The sequence below is a fragment of the Symphalangus syndactylus genome, chromosome 13 (genome assembly GCF_028878055.3).
Source record: "Symphalangus syndactylus isolate Jambi chromosome 13, NHGRI_mSymSyn1-v2.1_pri, whole genome shotgun sequence".
Lineage (NCBI taxonomy): Eukaryota > Metazoa > Chordata > Mammalia > Primates > Hylobatidae > Symphalangus > Symphalangus syndactylus.
In genome coordinates, this window is record NC_072435.2 from 121,180,148 (window position 1) to 121,206,031 (window position 25,884).

A 25,884-nucleotide genomic window follows, 5' to 3' on the forward strand; every position below is an offset into this window, starting at 1 on the left:
CTTTAGCTGACATGCTTTGAGACTGATCTGCATATACAAGATTCAATATTCAACCAGAGATATTGACAGGTAGAATTTGAGCATTCTCTCCTTCTCTTCCATGACTCTCTCATCTCTCTTTAGCTGCCATCTTGGACTCAGTCCTGTGGTTCCCTATCTCCCAATCCCAACGGCATTTTGTCCAGGTTGATGCCCTCTCTACACCCTACAATAATAACTGCATTGTTCTCCAGGCTAAATGTGACAAAAATGGGGGAAATTCTTCCTTAGAGTGGGTCTTCCTCTGAGTATGGACTCCCCTCCATGATCTTCCTGTTTCTGTTTACTCTCTAGTGCCTTTGGATAGCTACTTTAAAAATTGTGTCTAGAGTTTACATAGGACCAACTCTAGTATCTCACTCAACCATTACCAGAAATAGATTTAGTTCATTTATATTTAAGGTAATTATTGATGTGGTTGGAATTAGGTCTGCTATTTGTTTTTTATTTTTCTCATCTTAGTTTTGTTCCTCTATTCCTTCTTTCTTGATTAATCTATTGTGTTATCAAATATTAGTATTTGATTTTAATCTGTTGACTTTTTAGCTATATCTCTTTGCATGTTTAAGTGATTGCTCTAGGGATCATAATATATATCTTTAACTTTATCATCATCTAATTAGAATTGACACGTTATTTCTCTAGGTAAATATAGCTACTTTACCGCAGTATAGTTCCATTCTCCACATCTTTGTGCTATTTTCATATATTTGATATCTATATATGTTTTGTTTTGGCACTTTTAAGATGACAGGTATTTTGTAGATGGTCTCTTAATTTGGGTTTGTCTGCTGTCTCCTCATGATTAGATTCAGGTTATGCATCTGTTGCATTAATGCCACAGAAATGATACTGTGTTCTCATTGCATCCTATGAGGTGGTGCATAATTTTAATTTGTCTCATTACTGTTGATGTTCACTTTAATTACATAATTAAGGTGGTATCTGCCAGTATTTTCAACTGTGAAGTTACTGTTTTTCTCTTTGCCATTAATAAGAATTTTGTGGGGAGTCACTATGTGATATTATGTACACATTCCATCCCTCATCAAATTTTTATTTATTCATTGGTTAATTTACATTTGTATGGAGTCATGATTTCCTTTTTTGCATGGATTTGCCCCGTGGGAGCCAACAGTGGAAGACTGTAGGATGGGAAAGGGTAGAGAAAGTAGAGGACTTCCCTCTTGCTCTGCTTCCTGATATGTCTCTGTCAGAGGCTGCATATCCTCCATAGCTTTGCTCCTGTAGGACACATGCTCCTCGGGAGTAGACCCTGCCAGGAATTTAGCTCCCACTGGATGGTCCTAGTTCCTGGGCTTTTAGGTAACAACATCTCTTCCCTGTGTCTTGCTTGGAAATACAATTTTTTTTTTTTTACATTCACTTTGTTGCATGACAGGAATAAAACATGTGAGGTTTTGTTCCTGTCATGATTTTTTTTATTATACTTTGAGTTCTATGGTACATGTGCACAACATTCAGGTTTGTTACATATGTATACATGTGCCATGTTGGTGTGCTGCACCCGTTAACTCGTCATTTACATCAGGTATATCTCCTAATGCTATCCCTCCCCCCTCCCCCCACCCCAAGACAGGCCCCGGTGTGTGATGTTCCCCACCCTGTGTCCAAGTGTTCTCATTGTTCAATTCCCACCTATGAGTGAGAACATGTAGTGTTTGGTTTTCTGTCCTTGCGATAGTTTGCTCAGAATGATGGTTTCCAGCTTCATCCATGTCCCTACAAAGGACATGAACTCATCCTTTTCAATGGCTGCTTAGTATTCCATGGTGTATATGTGCCACATTTTCTTAATCCAGTCTATCACTGATGAACATTTGGGTTGGTTCCAAGTTTTTCCTATTGTGAATAGTGCCGCAATAAACATACGTGTGTATGTGTCTTTATAGCCCAATGATTTACAATCCTTTGGATATATACCCAGTAATGGGATGACTGGGTCAAATGGTAGGAAATACAAATTTAGGTGTGTTTGGCAGTTTGATAATAATAACTGAAGCCTTGGAAAGGATGAGATTTTTTTCAGTAAAAATCATGAGAAGAAAAAAGAGCTTATGAATGAATCCTGAAGGACTCCAACATTTGAGAGGTTGATAAATGGCAAAGATGAGACCTAAAAATGTCAGCCAGAGAAGTGGAGAAACCAAGAGAATATGATATCACACAAGCCAATGGAAGAGACTGAAAACCACAGAAAGTCAACAGAGTTGAATCCTGCTGAGAGCTCAAGCAGGGGAAATGAAAATTATTCTTTGCATTTTTACCTATGGAGGTCATTGGCAACTTTAATAAGATATTTAATGGGCCAGGTGTGGTGGCTTATGCCAGTAATCCCAGCACTTTGGAAGGCCGAGGTGGCGGATCACCTGAGGTCAGGAGTTCGAGACCAGCCTGGCCAACATGGTGAAACCCTGTCTCTACTAAAAATACAAAAATTAGCTGGGTGTGGTGGCGGGCACCTGTAATCCCAGCTACTTGGGAGTCTGAGGTAGGAAAATCACTTGAACTGGTGAGGCGCAGGTTGCAGCAAGCCGAGATTATGCCACTGCACTCCAACCTGGGTAACAGAGCGAGACTCCATCTCAAAAATAAAAAAAGATATTTAATGAACTCCTGGAAATAAAAGCCAGACTGGAGGGGCTTGAGGATGAGTGATCTTGAAGTTAATCCCTGTTAGGACTTAAGATCAGCTGCATGTGGTAGGAACCCCAAAGCACACTGGGGTCAGCAAGACAGGCATCTATTTAAGGAAAGGCGGGAATGTTCACAGGTAGGTATTGGTTTTGTGGATCAAGAATGTTAGAGCATCAAGGATTTTATGATTATCTTGTTCTTTCCCTCACTATCACAAGATAGCTGCTGCAGTTGTAGTCATCACATCTATATTTCACTCAGAAGGGAGAAAGGAGAGAGAGGAGCAAAACATCACGTGCATCCGATTCTGCCCTTCTTTAAGGAACGTTCCTGTAACCAACATCTTTTGACTATTGCTCAATAGCCAGAACTGTTCTCACAATCAAGGCCATCCTGTAGTGTAGGTATTTAATTGGGCATCTGGGCAGTCCCTTCTCCCCCCCATCAGGGTTTTCTTTCTTTATTTTTTAAATAGACATGGGGGTCTTGATCTGTCACCCAGTCTGGTCTCTAACTTCTGGACTCAAGTGATCCTCCCACCTCAGCCTCCCAAAGTGCTGGGATTATAGGCATGAGGCACCACATCCGGTCTATTTCAGGGTTTTCTTGATATGGAAGAAATGGGTAATGGATATTGGGTGAGTAATTAGCACTATCTGTCACATGTGACTTGATGGAAACAGGAAAGGCAATGTCTTTCTACATCATTCCAACGTTTGACTGGTGTATTAGTCAGGGTTCTCTAGAGGGACAGAACTAATAGGATATATGGATATATGACAGGGAGTTTATGAAGGAAGATTGAATTGCAGATAGGCCATCTGCAAGCTGAGGAACAAGAAAGCCAGTAGTGGCTTAATATGAGTCCCAAAACCTCAAAAGTAGGGGAGCTGATGGTGCAGCCTTCAATCTGTGGCCAAAGGCCTGAGAGCTCTTGGCAAATCACTGGTGTAAGTCCAAGAGTCCAAAAGCCCAAAATCCTGGAGTCTGATGTTTGAGGGTAGGAAGCATCCAGGAGACAGATGAAGGCCAGAAGCCTCAGCAAGTCAGCTCCTTCCACCTTCTGCCTGCTTTTTCTAGCCGCACTGGCAGCTGATCGGATGGTGACCACCCACATTGAGGGTGGGTCTTTCTGAGTCCGTTGACTCTGACTCAAATGTTAATCTCTTCTAGCAACACCCAGAAACACCCAGATAGATGTAGAAACAATACTTTGCATCCTTCAATCAAGTTGACACTTAATATTAACCATCACAGCTGGGAGGAGACAGGGAGGAAGGAGGGCATCCTAGGGACCCGGGGTGTGAGGGGATTCTTTTCCCTAAAGCTGAGAGAAGCTTGTGCATGTTTAAGTTATAAAGTGATGCTCAGAGTCCCAGTGGTAATGTGGGGCTGTTTTCCAGGGGCTTGAAAACTCTCCTCTGTGTACCTTGTGGGTTTCCAAGACACAATTATGCAACCACCTTACTTTTTACCACCCACTTAAGAGTAACAGAGAATTTTATTTAAAAGAAAAGTATGTAATTGTGTGCACAGTAGATCTGCTGTGTGTCATTAGTTTGTGTGGAGCTAGTTCAGTTTGTCTGGTTGACATTTTGTCCTCCAGTGACTTGTGCAGTAAATAATTACAGGGAAATTCAAGGGGAATCCAAAGGGACAGTATTAGCACTAATTAGAGATGCAAGCTGCACTTTGTGATCTTTTCATTTTCACTAGGGGGGTATTGTTTGGTTAAGAATTTCATCAGATTTTATTTTAATACAATAGAAGCATAGCATACCATTTATCTCTCTGTCAGCTCTATTAAAAATATGGCCTCGGCCGGGCGCGGTGGCTCACGCTTGTAATCCCAGCACTTTGGGAGGCCGAGGTGGGCGGATCACGAGGTCAGGAGATCAAGACCACGGTGAAACCCCGTCTCTACTAAAAAATACAAAAAATTAGCCGGGCGTGGTGGCGGGTGCCTGTAGTCCCAGCTACTCGGAGAGGCTGAGGCAGGAGAATGGCGTGAACCCGGGAGGCGGAGCTTGCAGTGAGCCGAGATTGCGCCGCTGCACTCCAGCCTGGGCTACAGAGCGAGACTCCGTCTCAAAAAAAAAAAAAAAAAAAAAAATGGCCTCTATCTCCATTATGTTTAAATTGACTGTCACTCACTTCGGTTAGACAGAATATTTCAGAAGAAATCACTAAAAACTAGGAAAAAAGCAAATGCATTGTGCCAACTGTAATTTTAAGGTTAGATATAATTTTTAATTTCATTTCTTCCTGTCTATGTGGTCTAAATCCACAAAACTTTTTGCAAGAAATTCAACATGTGCTTCTCTTTGGTTTTCGAGAATTTTATTCAAACTTGGAATCTAGCATTTTTCCTAGCATATTTTAGCTAACTGAATTTGTGTCAGTCTCTTTGATTATGAGCTTCTTGCAGACAGGGATTGCTGACTTGGCAGAGCCTGTGTCCCCAGCTAGAACTGGCAGCTTGCTAGAGCTCATAAAGTATCCCTTGAGTGGAATTAAACTTGAAATCCAGAATTAGCAAACTTGCCACTTACCTCCAGGATCCCCAAGTAGTGATTTTTCTTCACTTACAGCAATGCAGTTACATCTGCTACTTTAATAAATATATTGGCAGTTTCCCTCTCAATGGGAAATCAAAACCTCTTCCAGTTCTTATGCCCTCTTTTGTTTAGCCAAAGGAGCTTTTTGCCTGCCCCTGGGGTTGCAATGTCAGATCAATGTTAAGAGATGTTTCTCCGGTGGAAAGAAGTAGAAATAAGGACACCCATTTTGCACTAGTTAGGATTGCCGTTGGTGATACTTTACATGAAGTATTTGAAATTCTGATTGGGTTGGAAGTAGAAAAGCAGCTGTGAGGTAAAAAGTCCCCTTTCCTGCTACAAATGTGCAGTGGTGTTGACTGTGACCGAAGGGCACAGGGCCTGATGGGAATGAAATGAGTAAAAGGCCAAGCTGCATGTTCATGACGGACCACCCACCCCGCCGATGTCATCTCCCGCAGCGTTCTGGCCACACACGCCGTCTTTTCTAGGCTCCTGGGACCCACCAAGCTTACTCCAGTCTCATGGGCATTTTCTTTTCTTTTCCCTGGGATGCTCTTCCCTTACATGCCTGCAGGGCTGGTCTCTCCTTGCCATTCATGGCTTACCTTGGATGTCCCCTTTTCCCTGACCATCCCTATGTGGTCCTCTTTGGCAATCCCGGCCCCATTATCCAACTGATTTTCTTCAAAGCACTCATCGCCACCTGAAATAAACTATTTATTTGTTCGCTTATTTGTCATCTGTTTCCCCCACATTAGAAGGTCAGCTCCATGCAGGCAGGGGTATGTGTCCCCAGTGCCAGGAACTATACCTGACATGTAGCTGGGACTCAGCAAATGGGAACCATACGCCTTTACATCTCGGATACAGCCGTTCACTCATGTGGCTGGATGCCTGCCATGGGCTGAATCGTGTCCCCCAAAGTTCCTGTGTTGAAGCCCTAACCTCCAGGACCTCAAAATCTGACTGTATTTGGATATAGGGCCTTTAAAGCAGTCAACAAGTTAAAATGAGGTCATTAGGGTGGGCTTTAATCCAATACCTTCTAAGAAAAGGGAGATTCATGTGAAGACACGGGAAGAAGATGATCATCTGCAAGCCAAGGAGAGAAGTCTCGGAAGAAACCAGCCATGCAAACACCTTGATCTTGGACTTCTGGCCTCCAGAACTACGAGAAAGTAAATTTCTGTTGTTTAAGCGCCCCAAGTCTGCGGTACTTCATATGGCAGCCCCAGCTTCCTTTAGCTTCCGTTACAGAGTACCATTGTAATGCCCTGCAATGGAAAGTAATGAAAGAGCCTTTAAAGCCATCAGCTATTAATTCAGAAGTTTCTTAATGTCCCTTATCCTTGTCCCCTCCCCTTTTTAACCTGTGTTTTCTGTTCTGTTTCATTATCAGTTTGAGTCTTTTAAGAGCACAGTTGTTTTTTGTTTTGTTTTGTTTTGTTTTGAAACAGAGTCTCACTCTGTCTCCCAGGCAGTTCAGTGGTGCGATCTTGGCTCACTGCAACCTCCGCCTCCCGGGTTCAAGTGATTCTCATGCCTCAGCCTCCCAGGCAGCTGGGATTACAGGCACGCACCACCAAGCCTGGCTAATTTTTCTATTTTTAGTAGAGACGGGCTTTCGCCATGTTAGCCAGACTGGTCTCGAACTCCTGGCCTCAAGTGATCTGTCTGCCTCAGCCTCCCAAAGTTCTGGGATTACAGGTGTGAGCCACCACATCCAGCCAAGAGCATAGGATTTTACTTCTGGGATGGATTTGTTTGTCGGTGCCACTCCTTGGCAGGTGTGTGACACACAAGAATCTTGCTCTGCACGTTAGATTTCCTCTTTAGGGATGTTCCTTCGGGATTGAAGCTATGAAGAACATTGTTAGTGCAAAAGGAAGGGTTATTACGAAGACCTCTGACCCTCTGAAGTCCTCTCTGTGGAGGCTCATTCTTCTTAGAGTGGAGATGGCTTTTCCATTTAAATTCTCCGGGGGCACAGGGAATTCTAAAGTATCTGGATTCTCATGGGAGTCTGTATGGTGCAGACCTCAACTCAGCTCACCCACAAACATGTTTTTTTGTTTTTCCTTTGTTTAGATATAGAAAGTGGCTGATTTTAACTAGTAATAGACAGTCCCTTGAGTCCTGGATGTCTCCTGCCACAGTTGAAACGGTGAGGCTCACAGAGAGGGATTTCTTAAGGGTTTCTCTGGGGGTTTCAGCCAAGTCTTCCTAATGCATGTTTCATTGCAGAGATCCCTCTGCCCCGCCGCCCCGCCCCCGACCCCGGCCCGCCCGCCCCGGCTTCTCTATCTTTCTTGCCTAAACTTATTTCTGCTTGGCAACCTTGTATGTTGATCAACTTGTATCCCTTGGTGCTCACTAGCTAATTGCAATTATGTGCTGTTAGAGGAAATAGATGGAAAAAAGACACCATTTGTGGCTCGAATGAGAAATGAGAAAGAGTGGATATTTCCAATGCTCCATACAGAAAAAAGCCCTCAATTTTGGTGGCTTCATGTTGCAGAAAAATGTTGAGAGTTAAATTTCATTTTGTAGCAGGGCTAGATTGCACAGCTGAAATCCATAAGATCAGATATAACATTTCCATCACTGAGCAGCTTAATAAAGCCCCTAATAGGATTTGCTGACCATAAGAACTGCAGACCAAGATACAGAAAGGTTTTATTTATTTGCCATCTGTATGTAAATTTTGCTATTATGGAAATTGTGTCAGAAATTGTACTGCAACTGGATAGCACACAATGTACTATAATATTTGAGTTCAGATACAAAAAACAGCCAACCCTTTCTGTGTGTGTATGCATATGAATAATCCAGCTCATTGTTGCTATCTATAAGAAACTCAATCTCAGACTCAGAATCTAACCTGTGATCAAGGTGGATGGACTCATATGAATATGCAACAGTCTCTAAAGACTCAGGAGATGGAGGCTGAGTTTTCAAGGGAAAAAAGTGTCCATGCCTTGCCTTTTTATTAGCTGCTTTCAGGATCTAGTGCCAATATGTCCTTTTTTGGTGATTCCCCAGGTGACCGCAAAGAGATACATTTTGTTGCTAAAGGATAAATGTTTTTGGAGTTATGTATAACTCGTCATGGAGTGGAGGAACACCCGTCTTTGCTTTTCATCTTGAAGGAAAGGAAACCAACATGAAAAAGTTACATCAGGACTCAGATATGTGATGTCATCTGTGTTATGTAATTAGTGAGTGTCCTGGATGGGCGAGCAAGTGGTTTATTCTGTGGCTGGTGGCTGCTGGCTCTCTTTGAGGTGCACACATCACACTCTGTCACACCCAGGTAGAAAGTTTGACTTACCACGGCTGCGTGTTTCCATAGTAACATGATGGAGGTTCAGAGAATGTGGTAAACGCACGTTGGTGACACCGGCACATGAACTAAATCACCTTCTATGTTCCTGTGAATTCTTAATTTTGTTACTTCCCTTTCTCTCCAAAAGTTATCAGGTTCTGGAATGACTTTTGTCTTCAAGCCATCTTAGAGACCACCTAAAATCAGTCTGTACTCACACCTTGGGAACCGCCAGGGAAGGCGAAAAATGGTTTCAGGTGATAACTCAGATGACTGTAGGTATTCCGGTACCACATACTCTTGGTGCTGAGGTAGCACTGAATTACCTGGTGAGAGGTGGTTCCTCCTGCATCCTCTTTGTGTCCTGGTTAAGTCAAGGACGTGGTGTCTGTCTGAGGCTCCAGTCTCTTGCACCCCCTAACCTCTTGCTAATCTCCTTGTCTGATGGCTTGTGTTTGTTTTAAATGAGAGCCCACATCCCAGGCTGGGAGGCTTTGGCAGGCAGCAGTGTCTGGCTAGAATTCAATAACATTGTTTTTTTCCATTGTACTTATTTTAGGGTTTTCTTCTCTTTATGGAAATTGATATTGCTTTTTTTTTCCACTTCAAGTGCTGATATATTGCTTCCTCCCCAGATAAATTTGTGTAAGCCCAGTGAACAGACTTAAATAAAAATATTAAGTAATAATACAGATGGTACCCATGCTAAAGCAAAACAAAGTGACAGGGCACGGGATGCCTGAGGACTGGGAATGTTGGTTGACAGCAGGTGCCCCCTTAAGTGAGGCAGGAGACTAGCCCCGGTGGATGCTCATTTACACTCCTCCCGCCCAGCAGCTCCTCCAGTGGCCAGCTGCCTGGGTTCAGGGCTATTTAAACTCTTGCTGTCCTTGTTTCCTCATCTCGGAATGGGATAGCACCACTTCCCCACTTCCTGGAGGGATATGAGTCTAGAGGGAGTTTCCTACAGGGGAGAAGCTCCCAGGTTGAGGGAGGGATACAAAGAGAGCAAGTTCATCCCCTGCCCCTTCCCCTTATGAGGGCTGAGGCTGCCCTATGAAGCCCACTGTCTAAGGGGGAGCTGAGTGTGCCAGGCAGGGACCCTAGGATTCTGTGGCCATGGCACAGACTTTGGCACCTGAGCCAGTGCCCCTAGGCACATCGCAGTGATCTGAAAGCAGATCTATGTGAAATAAATGCCTGCTCCAGTGTGGGGAGCAGGGAAGAAAACTGTGACTGGCTTTCCAGGCCATCCAGAACCCTCCCGAGGTTTCTCCAAGCATGCTCTGGGACTACTGGCAGTGTTATCCCTTAGAGGGACAGGACAGGCTGGTAAAATGCAGATCTCTTGGCCATATCCAGACCCACTCAGAGAGGCTAGCTGAGAGTGGGGCCAGCGGCCTGCATTTCCCCAGTGCTGTTGCTATGCAGGTCTGCAAGCTGCTGCCTGTGCACTGCCTCTGAGGCACAGAACACCTGTGCAGGTGGGTAGTGGGGAACATGTGGTTACTGAGGGCTGATTTACTTCAGTTGATGGGGAGCTGCTCATAGGGGCATGAAATGGAGAGAGTTCCCAGAGCTGGGGTGAGACAGCCGGGACTTATCCTGAAGGTCAAGGAGCAGCTGAACCAAGGAGAGACCCAGACAGGAAGCCCACGTCAGAGGGCAGGGAACTTTGGGTTGTGGGCTGGACTGGTGGAGGCGAAGTAGAGGTTGGGTAGCAAGACCTTGAGAACAAAGAGTGAGGTTGGGTGGTTAGGTTCAGAATTCCTAAATCTTGGACACTTCTCATGTGTGTTCTGTGCCTCAGTACCCCCTGCTATAAAATGAGGGTAATGATGTCCCCTACTTGAGAGTGCTGTTGTGAGGAATACATGGGTTAATATGTGTTAATATGTGTAAGTAGCTCAGAACAGGGCCTGGATCAGGGATCTAAATATTATTTTCCATGTTGTTATAATTTTTATTCCACTATATAGGTCTGATCTGTCTCATGGGACGTCTGAATATTTTCAAAGGATTCTCCTTGAGTTGGACAGATCCCTTAGAGAAGTGGAATGAACTGTTTTCTTTAAAGAGAATCTCTTTCTAGAGCCTGCAACTCTGGCTGCTTGCTATGGGTTCACTTAACAGCTATTCATGGAGCACCCACCCAGCTGGTGAGATTTAGGAGGCACCAAGGTGACTTGCATGGGGACCTTACTCACAAAATCTTAAGTTCTTTTGGGGATACAGTGCACACGTACAGTCAGATGAGCTCATGTGAAGGGGGTTTCAAGAATGTTTTGAAAGGTAGGTATTTAGGGAGGCTGGACAAGGGGAAGTGTCACTTGATCTTGGCTGTTAGAAGTTGGTTAAATGAAGATATGGGAATGGGAGCGGAGAAGGCATTCTCACTCTGGTAGAGGTGGTGACACTGAGTATGGAGTGATGGGCCGCCCAGCTGGGAGGGATGCTGGTGTTGGGGTCAGGAGGTAGGTGAGACCTCTATGTTGAAATACCTGTGGATATGGGGTGGATCTCTTCCTTCAGCTTGTCACTAATTCCAGGAAACTGTGTGGTATCATGGAAAAAGCAGGAATAATAAATCCAGGAAGACTGGTTCAGATCCCTATTCTGCCATGGACCAGCTGTGAGCTGATATCAGTTGGAGTGCGTTTGACTGCACGTACCATCAAATCCAATGACAGTGCTTCAATCAAGCAGGGCTTTAGTTTTCTCCCATAATATGAATTTAAAAGTAAATAGTCAAAGGTGGAGGTAGCTGTTCTCTGGGCCATCAAAGACTCAGGCTCCACGTGCTTCATCTTGAACCCATAGTTTTTATCCTCATGGCTGCTGCACCTCTAGGAATCATGTCTGGATTCCAAGAAGCAAGATGGCAGCAGGGCAAGGGAAATAGACATGCACAGCCGGATGTGGCCTTTGCTATAAGAAACACTTCGTTTTCCTAGAGCTCCCACCCAGAGCTACCCACTTGCATTTCATTGGCCAGAACTGTGCCATGGTCACTTCTAGCTGCAAGGGAGTCTTTGGAGGTGAATGTGTTTAAGTGGACATTTCTGTCCCCCCCTCAATCAAGGTTATAGGTCAATAAGGTGAAAGGGCAAGTTAACAGTGGCCAAAGGGCAGTGTGTGCTGCTGCTGGCTTTCATTGAATCTTTAATGTCTCTCAGCCTCATTTGCTCATATGTGGAGAATGATGCTAGAACTGCCTGTTATTGCTGTTGGAGGTTTGAGTGAGGTCTCGTGTGTATAGCCCCACCCCCCTCAGTCCCCAGGATCTGGTGGACTGTCTACAAAGCACCCATCACTGCCTTGCCTGTCTTGGGAAGAATGCAGCAGGTTAAAATGTGGATCTGCCTACCAAGCCTTCTTTTTCTGGTTAAGGATCTCCCTATCAAGAATTTAATTGGAGCTTCCCTGCCTTTGGTAGGCAGAATAATAGTGCTCCAAAGATATCCAAGTCTTAATCACCAGGACCTGTGAATATGTTATGTTACATGGCAAGGGGGAATTGAGGTTGAAGATGGAATTTAGGCTTAATCAGCTGAGATAAGGAGGGTATCCTGGGTTATCCAGGTGGAACCAATGTAACCACAGGATCTTCAATGGGATGAAGGAAGCAGAAGTTCAGAATCAAAGAGAGAGAGCTGAATTCTACGGTGCTGGCTTTGAAGATGCAGGAAGGGGCCCCAAGCCAAGGATGCAGCCAGCTTCTAGAAGCTGGAAAAAGCAAAAACCAATCAACCAACAAACAACAGCAGATTCCAGGACAAACAGAAAACCCCCCAAAATAAAGACAAAAAATGGATATTCTCCTTGGCCCTCCTGAAGGATCACAGCCTTGCTAGCACCTTGATTTTAGCTCATCTTGGATCTTGAACTGTAGAATGATAAGACAATATATTTATGCTACTAAGCTCGTGGTGGTTTGTTACACCAGCAATTGGAAATTTTAATAGAGTCCCCTGACCAGTTAATCCAGAAAGTAGACAGATGGCTTTGCCATTAAGCAGGGCCTATCATGAAAGAGAGGCAGATTGAAAATGCATTTGAGCACCAGAATATTACATGCCCTGTGGAATAAATGCTCCCAGCTCCAGAGCTGAGATTTTCCATCATGAATGAAGCAAGGACATTTCCAAGTGCTGCCACTACAGGTAGAGGTGTGTGGAATTGAGAGCTTTGAGAGATGAGGGTTTTTCAGATCACAACACTACATTCAGGGAGGATCTGTGAACTTCTATTTTGCTCGTGTCTCTCTGATTCAGAATTTATCTTCAATTTGGAAAGGAGAGAATACTGTGGTGCAAGAAAGAAACGGAGCTGAGGATGGATGTGTTCATTTCCTAGGGCTTTCATAGCAAATTACCACAAACTTGATGGCTTAAAATCATAGGGCTTTGTTCTGTCACAGTTTTGGAGATCAGAAGTCTGAAATCAAGGTATGGGCAGGGTAGGTTCCTTCTTCTGAGGTTCTGAGGGAGAATCTGTCCCGTAGTTCTCTCCTAGCTTCTGGTGGTGGCTGGCAATTCTTGGAGATCCTTGGCTTGTTGTCACATTAGTCCAGTCTCTGCCTCTGTCTTCACATTGTCATTCCTCCTGTGTGTCTCTTATAAGTACATTGGCCATTCGATTTGGGACTCACTGTAACCTAGGATGATTTCATCTTGAGATATTTACCTTGCTTACATGCACAAATAAGTTCATATTCACAGGTTCTGGATGGACATATCTTTTGGGGGCCATCATTCAACCCACTGCAATGAGCAAGATGAGTGCATCCTTCCAGCCTCAGATGAATCATCTCCCAGGGCATCAAGGAGTTTATGGATAGATTCCAAGCACATCATTGGAGTGGGGCACGTGATCCCAAGCACGTGATTGGAGCGTGGCATATGTTGGTGCTCGGTTATCACCGTCAGATCCACTAGTTTCTCTTCCTTTTCCAAGGAGGCTGTCCCTGCAGGCTGTGGTTTCCAGTTACCCACAACTGGCTTCAGCTGATGGGAGGCACTGGTAGAAGACTGGAAGCAAGAGGAAGGCCGCCCTCCCACCCATGGTGTCCATGGTAGCAGCCACATTTCTCCTGCTTAATGAGTCCTCTGTGGTTCCATTGTCCTTTGTGTGACCCTGGTCCCTGGTTCTGAAAACATTACTTCCTTCTGTCCTTCTGGCCTAGGGGTGCTATCAGTTCCTGCTGCACTAATCTCAGTTGGGCCTTCCAGATGCCCATGAATGCACACCCTCTTCCCTGGATTAATTTTCCTGTTTTAAATGCTCAGAGTTGCTTCTGTCCTGGTCAGATTCTTAATGGCACAAGAGATACAGAGAGAGAAAGGAAGACACCAAATTTGTGTTAGCCTTGCTACTAAGCACACTATATGCGTAAAACCAGCCTTAGCCCCATTCCAGCTCTGTGGAGTTACAGGCACGGTGTGTTGAGCCCCTGTGGTTGAGACATTGGGGGTTTGATATTCCACACACCTTTCAACCTGCTGGGGGTCCAAGGCCCCACTCTCCCATAGACATCTCATGCTGTACAAGTGCACACAAGGTGTGCATGTAGACACAAAGCAGACTCCTGACCAGGACCTGGGGCCCAGGTAGTTAATCTGGGAGGTGACACCAGAAAGCAGAAGTGAGAGGATGGGGAGAGTGAGACCAAGGAGGAAGATGAAGGGTCCCTGGGATGTCATCCACTGGGGTGCTCTCTTGGAACTGTGTACAAGGACCCTCAGAATTGTCCCTCGGGAAAATCGGGAGGCTAGCGAGTTTATCTATTGGCCTCCCTTCCCAGTTGGTTGAAGGTTGATCTGGGTCAGTAAGTTGGAGAAAACTGTGGAGAAGTCAAGGCTGCCTTGGTGATAGCGCCTAGCTGTGGCACATGGAACTGTCCCTTCCAGTGGTTCTGAAAATCAGGTGGGCTGAGGGGCAGCAGAGCAGTGCTTCACATGTGTCTACTGCTGTGTGTGTGTGTGTGTGTGTGAATGTATGTATGTGTGTGAATGTACATATGTGTATGCACATATGCGTGAGTGTATGCGTAAATCAGACTGAATGGGGGCAGAGATGAGGGTCCCTCCTGCTGATTGATCCACAGGTGATGTGCATCGCTTACTGGGGAAGATATTCTATGGATGCCAATGGGAAACGCGATTCTATGGGTGCTAGGTACACATGCTGTTTGGTGCCAGCTGAAGTGGAAGCTTGGAGGTGGGGTCTGGTGATTCTGATCAGATGTTCTCTGTGGAGGTCTTGCCAATTACTTTCCTTGGATCTTAGCCCATTTCTGGGCTTGGGTTTCTAGGCCTCTCCTTCCTATTCTACGAGATGCCCAACATCCCTTTTAGAAATCTTCTCATAAGCTGGCCAGAAAGGATTTCTGTTGTTTGCACACAAGGAACTCTAACTTACATTCTCCCTTGAGTGTTTGGCATTTTAGGTTACTATCACATGATTTTATGTCAAATATAAATAATTTCCATGGTGCACCCAGTATCTCCAGGCTCCTAAAATGCAGACAAAAGTAGGATATGGGTCATCTTTTCTTCGAAGGTAAGTGTGATTTTTCAGTGCAGTCATAGTAGCGTCTCTATTTTTCTAGTAGGGGTCATGCGGTTTTATCTTTTTCATTCCGAGAGATGGTCCTAGGATACAGAATGATGATTCTGAACAGGATGTTTGGTGTAAGAACACAAAGAAGGCATATTCTTACTGCCTTCTTAAGGAGCAGTGACAGGGGATGGTGGAAAGGGGAGAATTGTGGAGTTGGGTGTCTGAGCCTGGTTCTGACTCTTTATGACCTTGCTTGAGCCACTCCACTTCTCTGAGCCTCAGTCTCTTGATGACAGAATCATTAGACAAACTGAGATGTAAACAAGAAACAGAGGCCTTTGAAAAAGTTTTAAAAGTTTAAAAAGAGGCCTTTAAAAAGTTTAAAAGTCTGTGAAAGATGGGTGGTTTGATTGCTGTAATAATTTGATGCCAAGAAATTACATTAAACTCAGTTCAATAACATTGCTCTTGAAATGTGTTTTAGGGTTTAACCACTCATTGAATTATTCCAGATCAGTCTAACTTTGTAAAGGTTGTGGGTGTTTTGCTTCTTAAAAATCTGTTTTCTTTGCTTGAAAACTCTTTTTGTTAATGGCTTTCCATTGGTCACTCTGTGAATTGCTAGTGGTGGAGACATAGGAGGCATAGACAGGTTAAGGTAGGGGCCGTGTGTTCCACAGAAGAGTGTTTTTTGACAACTGCTGATAGATTTCTTTTTTAGCAGATTGATTCCTCCTCCAGATATGTTTTCTTTCCTTTCATCTGAGCTGTTGAGCAAACTCAACCTGGAGTGTGTTTCTCAGACTGTGGTACCAGCTGCTGTCATCTTAGCTGAATTGAACTGGACGGTGAGACGGCCTCTTGTTGTAGATAATTGCCTCTTTGATTTGTTGCTCAAAGACCCCCAGGGTGCAGCTGCAGGATTGGAGTAGAGTGTGAGCCTAACTGTGGAAGTCAGTGACAGCCCCAGTCATCTCTGAAGCTGGAGTTATTCGTGGACCACCTTCGTGATTTGTGCTCATAGCAACATACCACCCAAACTCTTTCCCCTTTACTATTTTAATTTTGATTGATACACATTTTTTGGGCAGTAAGTTTATCTTCAAAGAAAATTTTCTATCACTCACTAAGGTGGAAAATCAATCTCTTGATTTTCTAGTTTTATTTTTTCCTAGTACACATTAAAATAAATGCATAGCTATTACAGTAGTGGGTTTACTATATAAACTCATCTTACCTTGGCAACTTCTGACTTCAGGGACTGGGAAGTTGGCATTGTCTCTCTTCCGTCAGACCTCATTATTTCTTCTATGTGTATGCATCATCATTACTACTGTTCAATCCCTATCTTCTTTAAGTCAGTGTATATTTTATTATTATTATTATACTTTAAGTTTTAGGGTACATGTGCACAATGTGCAGGTTTGTTACATATGTATCCATGTGCCATGTTGGTATGCTGCACCCATTAACTTGTCATTTAGCATTAGGTATATCTCCTAATGCTGTCCCTCCCCCCTCCCCCCACCCCGCAACAGTCTCCGGAGTGTGATGTTCCCCTTCCTGTGTCCATGTGTTCTCACTGTTCAATTCCCACCTATGAGTGAGAACATGCAGTGTTTGGTTTTTTGTCCTTGCAATAGTTTACTGAGAATGATGTTTTCCAGTTTCATCCATGTCCCTACAAAGGACATGAACTCATCATTTTTTATGGCTGCATAGTATTCCATGGTGTATATGTGCCACATTTTCTTTTTTCTTTCTTTTTTTTTTTTTAAGATTCTGAAAACCCTGTCACCTGCTTTATTTCTGGAGAAAGGTAAAGGGAGAAGGGAAAATATTCACTTGAATTTGAGGGGCAGCTAAACTGGAAGCAACAATTTCAGGCCTCTAAGTTTCCTCTGATCCATAAGGGAATGCTGAAACTTCCTTGTTTGAAGATTCAAAGAGTTTAATTTTTCCCTACAGCAAGATCAACAATTTTCACTGGGATAAAAGAATAAAGAACAAACTCAATAGCACCAAATGGAGTTTTAACACAGAAAACAGGGCCACTCCTTTTAAATGCAAATTTTTACATTAAAATATGTTTATAAATCATAGTAGTTGTTTTCCGTCTTGATTCAACATTTCTCCCTCCCCTAACAGGAGCCCTAGAACCTGAAGAGCATGTACATTACTAACCAGATATACAATCCAGCCACCCTGTCCAAACTGGAATCTGATTACTAATGGACTAGACTCGAGGCTGCCCCTAAGGGATGGGAAGCAGTAACTATGCTCTCAGGGAGAATGGGTACTGAGGATGCCACCAGTCAAAGAGCCGAACACTGTGCACTGGGTCCAGGATGACTTGCACACCCTGTTCACTGCGCATTTTCCAACCACCATGGACAGGGGAATCTTGGAACACCAGTCTCACTTGATGATGCCACATGTCCATGCTCACATTGATAGTAAACAGAGTAAATATCATTCCCATGACAATCGGAATAAAGATGAAATTGAGGGTGGTGACCTGCAGTAGGCAGCAGTCCTGGTCTGGATTGGTATGAACATCTTCGTACTGAACGGGAGGCTGCAATCCTCCCGTACACTTGCTCTTTAACCTAGGGGACTGTTTTTTTTGAACTTGAAGTTGAATTCCCACATTGGTTCCTGTCTGTTCCCAACAATCTTTCTGCACCAGAAAAGTAAGCATTTGGAATTCTTTAATGTGCTGGGGGTGCTTTCTGGAATGGCTGGATTCTTGAAGATTCGAGCAGCAAATGGCTCGTACATATGGTACAGAGATTGGATCACACAAGCCCGGAGACAGTGCAGCTTCTCCATTGACTGTGGTCGCAGACGCAAAGGTAGGGAAGCATCCAGCGTGTAGTGCCTTCGGTACAACCTGGTCCAAAAGGCAGCAGTGCAAGTGACAGTCCAGGCATTCTTACAAATCAGTGAAAAATTCACAATGTCCTCAGGACGGATATAGGAGGCCAGCAATAGCCAAATATCCATGGGATACTCTTCTCCTCCAGCCCTGTGCAGTTCTTTGTGTCTCTTGCTTTTCTTTTTTCTGGAGACAGTTCTCTCATGAATGCTTTCCTCCTGGGCATCCATCTCATCACTGCTTTCGATGATGTCACAGGGCTCACCAGCCCCAGAAAGAGCTTCCTCTGTAGGAACCTGAGAGGCTTCCAAGCCACAAAGATTTTACTTCCTGCTGAACAGCGTTGGCTATGGCTTTCTTGACTCGTCCAGACCTCACGACCGCCGGATCCGAGTTGGCGTAATCCGCCACGGTCACTCGGCCGGAGCAGGCGTCGTGGGCCCGGAACTTGAGTCACTTTCCTCTCTTGGGCATGGCGACCATATCGGGGCGAGGCCTGCCTAGCGGGCCGGGCCCCGGGCCATGTCTCCGGCCGGAGAGCTGGCCCCGGGAGCCGCAGGCCAGCTCCGCCCAGCTCCGCGGCCACCCCACACCAGAGCAGCCACATTTGCTTAATCCAGTCTATCGTTGTTGGACATTTGGGTTGGTTCCAAGTCTTTGCTATTGTGAATAGTGCCGCAATAAACATACGTGTGCATGTGTCTTTATAGCAGCATGATTTATAGTCCTTTGGGTATATACCCAGTAATGGGATGGCTGAGTCAAATGGTATTTCTAGTTCTGGATCCCCGAGGAATCGCCACACAAGTCAGTGCATATTTTTACAAAGGCAAGTTTACCTAAAACGGAAACTTTGTCTCTTCTTTTGAAAATGGAAAGCCAGCATCACTCATGATAAATAGATGGCAACTGTAAATAATAAATATATACAAAGCTAGAGTTATTACATCCAAGCTAGATAGGTGAAGGCTCTAAAATGCCTTGACTTTGAGGCTTATTAGCTCTTTCTGTTAAAAGGGCAGATTTGCAAGTGTTAGAGAAGTTTGAAGACATTAACAACTGCAACTTTCTACTTGATTTAATCAAAAGGGTTGAAAAAGATTAGAAACTCTCTGTATTTCTTTGTTCCTTTTTTTTTTAGATGGAGTCTCGCTCCATCACCCAGGCTGGAGTACAGTGGTGTGACCTCAGCTCACTGCAACCTCTGCCTCCTGGGTTCAAGCGATTCTCCTGCCTCGGCTTCCCAAGTAGCTGGGATTACAGGCGTGTGCCACCATGTCCGGCTAATTTTTGTATTTTTAGTAGAAACAGGGTTTCACCATGTTGGTCAGGCTGGTCTCAAACTCCTGACCTCAGGGTGATCGCCTCGGCCTCCTCAAGTGCTGAGATTACAGGCGTGAGCCACCGCGCCCGGCCGAAACTCTCTGTATTTCTTTTATTCAATATTATTTAATGTTATATCCTTGTCATACCACCTAAAGTTTTCTCATGTACCCTTAGGGTATCTGTCCCATATTCTGAAAACACTTATTTCTATCAGTTAAATTTTTGTTTCTATGTTTTAAAATTTATTTTTTATTTAAAAATGTTTATTAAAAATCATATGTATTTATGGGGTACAATGTGATGTTTTGCTATATGTTTAAAACATGGAATGATTAATTCAGATTAATAAATCCATCACCTCACATACTTATTTTCTGTGGTAAGAATATTTAAAATATACTTTTAGCAATTTTGAAGCATATAATGCATTATTATTTATTATAGCCATCATCCTGTGCAGTAGATCACTAAAACTTATTCCTCTAGTGAAACTGAACGTTTCTTCCTTGTGTTTTTGAGATGGAGTCTTACTCTGTTGCCCAGGCTGGAGTGCGGTGGCATGATCTCGGCTCACTGCAACCTCTGCCTCCAGAGTTCAAGCAATTCTCCTGCTACAGCCTCCCAAGTAGCTGGGATTACAGGAGCGTGCTACCATGTCCGGCTAATTTTGTGTGTTTTTAGTAGAGATGGGGTTTCACCATGTTTGCCAGGCTGGTCTTGAACTCCTGACCTCAGGTAATCCACCTGCCTCGGCCTCCCAAGGTACAGGGATTACAGGCATGAGCCACCATGCCCAGCCAGTTTCTACCCTTTGATCAACACCTCTCCTTTCCCCATCCTTTCAGCTCCCCCAGACCCTGATAACCATCATTCTACTCCCTGCTTCTATGAATTCAACTTTGTACAATTCCACATATAAGTGAGATCATGCTGCATTTGCCTCCATGTGCCTGACTTATTTTACTTAAGAAATTTAATGCTGGGCATTTAAAACAAGTTCCCAACTCTTTAAAATTAGGCAAGATTGTTTTCTTTGATGTAGATTGTTTTCTTTTGCTCTCACAGCAAAAAAAGATTAAAAAACTAGGCAAGATGAAAGTTTGGTTTTTTAATTTATTCCTGTTTCTCTTGATAATATTTGAAGGGATAAAAAAAACTGTGTGAGAGTTGGATATCTAGGGTTTGGGGACCTGTCTAGCATCTTTTTGCTCCCCTGATTTTGGGAGGTTAGCTCCGCAGAGCCTCACCTTGTCTCTTTGTTTCACATCATGCCAAGGAGCTTGGCAGCTGGAGGCTGCCTTGTGGACCCTATTGTTGGAGGTGATTAATGCACCTTGGACTTTATGGCCAGAGGGAGCCTTTTTAGTGACGGAAGAACTAAAATGTCCTAGGTCACATGAGAAAAGATGCCGACAAAATTTGTCTTGGACAAAGACCTTATGTAACCCTCAGGCTTTAATTTCCCAAGGAAAATAACTTTATTATTGTCACTTTCATGTACTTTATAAGTAGGTTTGGCAACTGAAAGAAACATGATCAATTGATCTAAACAACAATCTAGTGAATGCCAGGGGCTTAATGTATTTTTTATTGAAACCATAGGAGGTGGATCAGTGTTACATAATATTTCTCATATGGGAGATTCATTAATTTATTAGTTCAACAAATATTTGAGTGTCTTATATTTGCCAGCCATTGCTTTTGCACTGACTAGATAGTTCTCTTATCTAATGAGACTTATATTCTAGTAGGAGAGACACAGAAATCTTTGGTATTTTGGTTTTTATGGTGACCATTTTTTTGTGAATCAAACAAGTAATGAAGTGCTTGTTTGCTTTTTTGTTTGTTTGTTTGTTTGTTTTGAGACAGGATCTCACTCTGTTGCCCAGGTTGGAGTGCAGTGGCAAGATCAAGGCTCACTGCAACCTCTGCCTCCCGGGCTCAGGTGATTCTCCCAGCCTCCCAAGTAGCTGGGACTACAGGTGCTCACCACCACTCCCGGGTAGTTTTTGTATTTTTTATAGAGATGGGGTTTCACCGTGTCAGCCAGTCTGGTCTTGAACTCTTGGGCTCAAGTGATCTGCCTGCCTTCGTCTTCCAAAGTGCTAGAATTACAGGCATGAACCACTTCATCGGCTGTGCCGAGCCATTTGTTGATTTTGAATGCAGCAAGAGTCTAGATGGACGCATGGTGGGAGGGAAGTAAGGTCAGATGGCTGTCAAGGAGAAAAAGTGCCTGGTTACGTATGACTATGGTCTAGATGTGGGTCCACATTGGCACCATTGGTGTTTTATGAATTAGGGAGTGGCATATTGTGATTTTGTAGCAATGCCAGCTAATGAAAAATACCTGTCACACACGAGCATATTAGTAGATTCCTTTTGCATTTGCATTTTTTGCTTTTTCACTGGATTTCTTGCATTTTTTCTTCTCCACTTGTTTGTTTGTTACAGTTTAAAATGCCCATGGAGGCGAGACAAGGAGTGAGCAGGCTGAATAAAGTGACACAGGCATATCCAAAGAGCCGTGGGGAGCTAGAGAGGGAAGAGCAAGTGCAAAGGCTCTGAGATGCAAATAATTTTGGCTTTTAGGAGGAATAGAAAGGTTTTTCCTGGATCCAGTGAAATCTGATTGAGTTTCCTGGTATGCAAAGATAAGAACAGTTCACCAAATGCATGCAGCCTGCTGTTTTGATGTCTCACAAAGAAGTGTGATGATCTGGCTAATGTTGCACAAGGACCTGTCAGCTATGTTAGAAATAAATCTCACACTCTGTAAAACCCAGAGCTTCTTTGCTTTGTATTCCTCTGGGTGTGTGGTACTCGCAGTTAGTCTCTAAAGGCTGTTTTTGAAGTGAAGACACACAGTTAAGGACTCTGAGGTACAGGGGAGATGTTGTCTAAGAAAAGTGGTTCTGAAGATCCCTGGCAGCATTATCCATGATCTTGATTGACCCAGACAGAAAGAAGTCTTCTATCTTAAAAGTATTTGCCTCTGTTTTTTTGGGGGGGGGTGGGGAGGGGGTGGGGGTGGGGTGGGTAGATTTGTGACCCATTGCGTAGGAAGTCTCTCTTCTGAAAAAAGGGGTAAGAGTTTTTGCTTCTTATTTTCCAAGCCCCTGTCGATAGCACTGGAGCTTAGTCCACAAGCACAGCTAGAAATACTGGACCCTTGAACACAGTAACTCAAATGGGTTGAGTTGTTTGTCCTCTGGTTGTTTATTAATGAAAGAACAGTTGGGTCTCTTATCTGTGTGCAGTGGACAGACTTTGCCCTTGCAGGAAGGTGAATCAAGGCAGTGCCAACTGGAGCTTGGTCTTCTTGGTCTTTTGTGTGTCCCTACATAGACCAGAAGCCCCACTTCACATGTTGCAGGTCTGTAGCCAACAAGGTCTTCCCTCCTTCTGTAGGTTGAAAAGCTATTGTGGATACCTTTTATGGGAACAGCATTGGACACAGCTTTTGAGATGTGCAACCCCAGTTTGTAAATACCACCTACCTTAGTAGTCATTTATTGAGCTGCTGTACCAGGCTCCAAGTAGGATATTGGCGGTTTAAAATAAGAAATGGTGGTGAATTTTAAGGAGCTCATTACTGAGATGGAGAAACATCTGACTCCATCTTCCATCCTCCTGTTTATTCATTTATCCATTATCCATCCATCCATCCTTAACTAACAGCAAAAGGCAATGTAAAGAATTCTGGATACTGAGACGAACAGAGAGTGAATACTAAGGGAATTCAAAAGAAGGAAAAGTCTTCGGGGGTCAGGACTGTTGTGGAATGATCAGAGTCTTTGACTAGAAAGGAGGAGTCTTCTTTACAATCTGCTCTTCTGACTATGGGTTTGATGTTTGGGTTCTGAAAGGCTGGTAGTGTGGCACAGATGATAATTATACATGAGGCATGGAGGGCTGCATAACACAGGATTTGGTCTTGGGGGAGGTTGTTAAATCTCCTTTTCCAGAGGCATTTTGGAAACATAAAAACCTATTGTCGCCCGGGTGCTGTGGCTCACTCCTATAATCCCAGCTCTTTAGGAGGCCAAGGTGAGTGGATCACTTGAGGTGGGGAGTTCAAGACCAGCCTGACTGACATAGTGAAACCCTGTCTCTACTAAAAATACACAAAAGTAGCTGGGCGTGGTGGCGCATGTCTGTAATCCCAGCTACTTGGGAGGCTGAGGCAGGAGGATTGCTTGAACCCAAGAGGCAGAGGTTGCAGTGAGCCAAGATCCCACCATTGCACTCCAACCTGGGCAATAAGAGTGAAGCTCCATCTTAAAAGAAAAAACAAAGGACAAAACAAAACAAAAACCTGTTGTCCAGTGTGGTTTAATTGCCACCTTCCTTGAACCTGGGCCATAATTTTAGCTGATCACTCTAGTTGGAGCGTTGTGTGTTGTTCAACAGTCTGTCCAGGAAATACTCTAGGCCAGGATGGTGAATATGCAGCAGAAAGCTGCCAGCCCTGGCACTTGCTTATGGCTCACAGAACTAGTCACAGCATTCTCTTCTGCCGAGCCCACAGGCGGCCTCAACATCTTTTCCAAAACAGTGTTCCAGGCACCCAGGGCTATTTGACTGCATAGATACACAAGGTGAAATGTCTGCCATCCCTGCTCCTCTTCTCCTGCCCCAGCAGCTATTGTACACATGTGGATATTGTTTCTGAAAACTTTTATAGCATCCTTTTATTCATTCTTATTTTACACTTCATTGCATTTTATCCTCAAACTACAAAAGCAATTCCTACTAGTTACAAGGCAACAACACAGGAATTGAGGAAGGAAAAGCCAATGATCTCTCCCATTCCGGCCTTTGTCTTTCTATTGCCCCTCTTTTCTTCCATATTTTCTCTACACACACACACACACACACACACACACACACACACACACACACACACACACGATTGATAAATCTAGTTTTTAAAATTGGGTGTTGAGGATACAGCTATGAGCAAGACAGATAAAAGTCTTCAGGGAGCTTGTATTCTAGCTGGAGATACAGACAATAAATAAGTAAGCAAATAATTAAAAGAAGTGTAATTTCAGGGAGTACTAAGTGTTATGCAAAAATTAAAGCAGGATGTCAGGATAAAGCATAATGGGACATGATGAGTATGTTAGATGGTGTGGGCAGAGAAGTTGCAGCTCCTTTCCTCCGCCTCTTCCCCCATCCCCTCCCCTCAACTCCCCTCCCCTTCCCTTCCTTTTCATCCTTTCCTTTGCTTTCCTCCCTTCCTTTCTTTCTTCCATCCATCCTTCCATAATTCATCACAGCCATCTCTTCCTGCTCTCTAGCCCTAGAGCTGCCACACTTCCTGGGCGTGAATGCTGGCTCTGGCTCTTATTAGCTGTGTGATCTTGGGAAAGTTACCTAAACTTTCTGTTCTCATTTTCCTCATTATTAAAACTGAAGATGGAGTTGTTATGATAATTAAGAGAGATACTATAGAGCCTAGAACAGAGCCTGCTACTGGAAAGAACTCAGTAAATGTTAGTGGCCATTTTTGGTTGTTATTGTGGCATTCCATCAGTTCCATGCAGCAGCTATAAGCCAGACCTGTGGCCATGTGGCAGGGTTTCTTCTAGATACATTGGCAGTCTTTTAGCACCATTGCTCTCATAAATAGGGCACCTTTGTAAAAAGAGGCCTGATCTCATAGCCCTATGGTACCTTGTATATAATAGGTGCTTCTCAAGTATTTTAAAAGCTTAAAGAAAACTTTATATAGACATATACTCACAGACAGTAAATGCACAGATTCCAATTGCATAGCTCAATGAATTTTTACAAAATGAAAAAACCTGTGTAACTGTCACTCAGTTCAAGAATCAGCATGTGACCAGCACCTCATAAGCTCCATATGCTCCTTCCCAGGGACTCCTCTCCTCTCCATGGTTACTACTGTCCTCACAACTAGTACCATTTGGAATATACACAAATCCATGACCCAGCAATTCCACTCCTAGCTAAATATTCAACAGCAATTCACAAATGTGTTCACCAAAAGACACACACAAGAATGTTTATAGTGGCATTATTTATAAACGCCCCAAACTGGAACAACCCAAGTGTCCATCAACAGTGGAATGGATGAATAAGCCACAGTATATTCATGCAGTGAGAAAACAAACTACTGCTATATGCAATAGCTAGGTTAATATTGGTAAACTTAACGTTGATCCATAGAGACACGTGGTTCCTTTTCTGTGAAATTCAAGAACAGGCAAAATGAGTCCATGGTTTTAGTAGAAGTCTCTAAAACCTTTTCGTTTGTAGTGGCTTAAAAATACGTCTACAAATTCTTTGATACTCCTCACTTCATGAGGTGAAGCTGAGTTCTCCACTCTGAATGTGGGCTGGATTTGGTGAGTCACTTCTAACATGTAAAATGGAGCAGACATGAGGTTGTGTGACATCTGAGACCAAGATGTAAAAGCATTGCATCTTTCTCCTTGTTCTGTCTCGGATCATTTATTCTGGAGGAAGCTGGCTGCCATGTTGTGAGGATGCTCAAGTAGCATCTA

General features: G+C 43.8%; 1 protein-coding gene and 1 pseudogene across 3 annotated transcripts in view; one reads left to right on the forward strand and one right to left on the reverse strand.

Moving 5' to 3' along the window:
- Positions 1-25,884, forward strand: part of TMEM132B (transmembrane protein 132B) — a 529,452-nt gene that overhangs the window by 217,887 nt on the left and 285,681 nt on the right. The window lies entirely within an intron of this gene.
- Positions 16,911-18,836, reverse strand: LOC129460762 (transmembrane protein 183A-like; annotated as a pseudogene).